The 4764-nt window shown below is 34.1% G+C and overlaps 1 pseudogene; it reads left to right on the top strand.

Annotated features, from left to right (window-relative positions):
- The first annotated feature begins 2125 nt into the window (after positions 1-2125).
- On the top strand, positions 2126-4252 carry LOC115245108 (annotated as a pseudogene).
- The last annotated feature ends 512 nt before the right edge of the window (positions 4253-4764 follow it).

The following is a 4764-nucleotide window of genomic DNA, read 5'->3' as shown; positions in this document are numbered from 1 at the left end:
GTAAAGTGTTACAAGCTAATAACTCTAAAAATATTTGTCAAATCAAAAAATTGTTCATGAGAAAGTTTCATGTTTTCGAGGGGCCTTTCTAACTACGTAAACATAAAATTGCCCCCGCTCCCCCTCTAAAAAGGGCGGGGAGTAGCTTTAAAATTTTAAATGGAACTACCCATTTTTTATTGCACATTCTTGTAGTTTATCTCGAGTGCTTTTCAAAACACTATAATAAAGTATTTTTTTATTAAGTATTTTTTGAGTTATTTTATATCTTAATCTGACATATTTTGATATAAGAAATCAAATATCTCGTAAAATATTTAGTTTTCGATAATCTTACCGTAATACTTTTATGTACAGAATAATAAGATAAATCAATTAGTGTAAAAAAAAACAAATAATTGTTTTAAAAAATACATTGTAAATAATTACATACTTTTTCTTAAAAATAATTATTTTTTTTACACTAATTGATTTGTCTCATTGGTAAATATGCCGATCAAGGGAGGCAGTCCCGATGACCTTGACCTTAACATATGTTGTCAAGGTCATGACCCTGAACAACATGCAAAAGGTTTTAGCCGCCGCTCGTTTTTTATTAAAAGTTATTAACAAAATAAGTTTAACGATTTGAACGTAATTGTCTGACACCGTGTAGCATAAATTTTATTTTTAGATCAGAAATAGGTTTGGGTTAGGTTATATCTTCCGGAAGTGAAGTCCTCCCGCAGGGTGGGGCGGAACCCACTGCACCCACGCATACACTTTACAACGCAAAGCCGGATCCACCCCACAATTCTTGTGTGGTGGGGAAAGCGTATGTGTGACGGAGTGAGTTTAAATATAAGCTATTTATGCTTTCTAACACATAAAATTGTATATATACTTTACTATATCAACTATTCGCTGCTTTAACAAAAAGACTGTTTAATATATCAACGATTCATTGCTTTAAATGACTTTCCTTCGTTCATATATGTACTATTTCCACATACATATTAGTCATTTTTGCCTTTAATACTCAAAATAACTGCTATATTTTTCATATTTTTTTATTAATAACATTTTAATAAAAAACGAGCGACGGCTAAAACCTTTTGAATGTTGTTCAGGGTCATGACCTTGACAACATATGTCAAGGTCAAGGTCATCGGGACTGCCTCCCTTGATCGGCATATTTACCGTCTCATTATTCCGTACATCAAGCGACGCGGTAGCGTCGCGACGCCAAGTATATAAAAAAATCGTTCCAAGTCGCCACTAACAAGAAATACTTAAATTATTTGTCTTTAATTCTTATTTATCTTATTATTAGTAATTAAACTTAAACTATATATTATATATATATATATCATTAAATATTAAAAAAAAGTAACCGTCTAGCGTTTAATGAATGCCAAAAATATATAAATAAAAATCTATTTATTAAACAATATAAACAATATAAAAAAAAATAAAAATACATAAAATAAGAATTTTATATTTTATATAGATTTGGCATTCATTAAATGTTAGACGGTTACCTTATTTTTAGTATTTAATAATATGTGTAATATATAGTTTAAGTTTAATTACTAATAATAAGATAAATAAGAATTAAAGACAAATAGTTTAAGTATTTCTTTTTAGTGGCGACTGAGTCAGAACATACATACGTTTGACGATGTGAAGTTTGTGGCAGCCAGTGTGGTTGCGGAACTGTACGAACAACAGCAATAGCCAAACCTAAGTAAACCATAGAATTATCTCAGCACAATGTTTACTGGCATTGCAGATTTATCTTTCAACTCGCAGTAAATTCAACAAAGATTATTTTGCATTTCTGGAAGTAGTATCTAGAAATAGTATTTCTAGAAAATGATAATTTATGATTTATAGCAAATTCATGCTTCGGAAAAAGACTTTGTTGCAGCGAGCAGTCTACTTGCAGTGGGCGTGGATTATTCTCACATAAGCAACACCAGTTACACCAGAGTACTCTTTCTTCTATCTCGGTGCATGCTTCTTCTAAAAGACAAAAAATTCACAGAGATTCATCCTCTTTTAAATTCAGCGGGTCATCATGTAGAAAATTGGTAAGGTAGTCCACGTCAAAAAGAATATCTGAAAGTCTACTTTTTCTCCAAGTATGTCACTACCTCATGGCAGGGCAGGTACGAATATACTTTTGAGTATTATGATCTATATGTAGTAAATATAATATGTGAAATTATCATTTGTAATATATTTGATCTTCTTATATGTTTTCAAATTAGATGAAAAGCGTGAAGTCTTGTTTAATTTAAAACAATTGCAACAAAGCATACAAACTATAATGTCTCCTAGTTGGCCGACTGATGATGTAGTTACAGGTTCCAACATAGGAGATATGTTTATATGGATGCCAAAAGATCATCTATATGTTTTGGTTTTTTAGTAACTGTCATGCATTCTATGCAAGCTGGATATATGGATAAAGCTCAGAAATATACCGATAAAACCCTTATAAAACTCAAATTGAAAAACTGAAAAGTAAATATGCATTACATCTTTTGTTCCCTTGTATCAATTTTTCCTTTGTTTTTAATGCTTTGCTCAAAAAAGGCAGCCAGTGTGGTTGCGGAACTGTACGAACAACAGCAACAGCCAAACCTAAGTAAACCATAGAATTATCTCAGCACAATGTTTACTAGCATTGCAGGCTTATCTTTCAACTCGCAGTAAATTCAACTAAGATTATTTTGCATTTCTGGAAGTAGGATCTAGAAATAGTATTTCTAGAAAATGATAATTTATGATTTATAACAAATTCATGCTTCGGAAAAGGACTTTGTTGCAGCGAGCAGTCTACTTGCAGTGGATTATTCTCACATAAGCAACACCAGTTACACCAGAGTACTCTTTCTTCTATCTCGGTGCATGCTTCTTCTAAAAGACAAAAAATTCACAGAGATTCATCCTCTTTTAAATTCAGCGGGTCATCATGTAGAAAATTGGTAAGGTAGTCCACATCAAAAGGAATATCTGAAAGTCTACTCTTTAGTTCTCCAAGTATGTCACTACCTCATGGCAGGGCAGGTACGAATATACTTTTGAGTATTATGATCTATATGTAGTAAATATAATATGTGAAATTATCATTTGTAATATATTTGATCTTTTTATATGTTTTCAAATTAGATGAAAAGCGTGAAATCTTGTTTAATTTAAAACAATTGCAACAAAGCATACAAACTATAATGTCTCCTAGTTGGCCGACTGATGATGTAGTTACAGGTTCCAACATAGGAGATATGTTTATATGGATGCCAAAAGATCATCTATATGTTTTGGTTTTTTAGTAACTGTCATGCATTCTATGCAAGCTGGATATATGGATAAAGCTCAGAAATATACCGATAAAACCCTTACTCAAATTGAAAAACTGAAAAGTAAATATGCATTACATCTTTTGTTCCCTTGTATCAATTTTTCCTTTGTTTTTAATGGTTTGCTCAAAAAATTAAAAATTTTTATTATTTTACAGTTGTCGATAATAAACCTATCTTGTCTGTGTTTCAATTAATGCTTTTGGAACATATAGTTATGTGTCGGCTTGTATTGGGAAATAAAAGCGTGGCTCTCGCGGAAATTTCTCAAGCTTGTCAGCTTTGCAGGCGACAGCCTAAATTACTTCAAGGCCATAGATCACAATTACATGCATTATTAGGTTTATATATCAATGTCTATGAATTGTATGGAAGCTGCAGAGATTCAATTTACTGCTACACTCAGAGTAAGAAGAAACGATGTGTTATTTATCTTTAATAAATTATACAATAATTTGTAAATCCTTATCATATTTAAAATTGATATTTATTGTTTTGATTATTGTTGATTTGACTACTTAATTTAAACTAGTTGATAAAGTATTTATATCTGTATTAAATATCGCATTGTAAAAGAAATTATTTCATCTTTTTTTCAGACGTCACAAGAGAGGGAACTCTAGACATTCGCGAAAAAAAAAAACTTAAACTATTTGTCTTTAATTCTTATTTATCTTATTGTTAGTAATTATACAAATATTACCTTGCCAAGTGCTATCAGTATTTGATTCGGGACCGGCAGCAGCAGGGGCAGCAGCAGCAGGGGCAGCAGCAGCAGAACCGGTAGCAGCAGGGGCAGCAGGAGCAGGAGCGGGGTTTGTTATTATGCGGCCGGCGGTGGTGCGGCCGGCGGTGGTATGGCCGGCGATGATGCGATCAGCGATGATGCGGTCGGCGGCAGTCAGTGATGCCAGACACGGGTCCCGCGGCTCACGGCTCAGTAATGGAAGGCGTAACGCACACAATGTGGCACATGTACGCGGTTCGCGCTTGTGTGCGTTACCCCTTCCATTGCTGAGCCATGAGCCGCTTCTGGCATCCGTTTCTGGCATCACTGGCGGCAGTGCGACCGGCGACAGAAACGCCAGAGACCCGGCTGCTGGTTACAGGTACAGCGGCGGCTACGGGGTTGGCGGCGACAGATTCAAGGACTGCGCGATTGCTGCAATGACTAATTCTGCCATCAGCCATACGACTGGCGGAATTAGCCATTGCGAATGCATAATTGGCGGAACGATCGTTCTCATTCTCAATTTCTAGCGAAAATTTAGACAAAAACGCCTCTTCATTTTCGTCCATTAGCATCTGAAATTTTGAATAAGAATACTATTATAACAAAATTAATTACATTTTATAATAAAATATAAAGAATAAGAAATGGTACTTACTTCGTTCTCCTTGTCTTCCGCCATGTTGCTTA

This window comes from Formica exsecta, unplaced genomic scaffold (genome assembly GCF_003651465.1).
Source record: "Formica exsecta isolate Colony F162 unplaced genomic scaffold, ASM365146v1 scaffold914, whole genome shotgun sequence".
NCBI classification, from domain to species: Eukaryota; Metazoa; Arthropoda; class Insecta; order Hymenoptera; family Formicidae; genus Formica; species Formica exsecta.
This window is presented reverse-complemented; position numbering and strand designations above follow the sequence as displayed.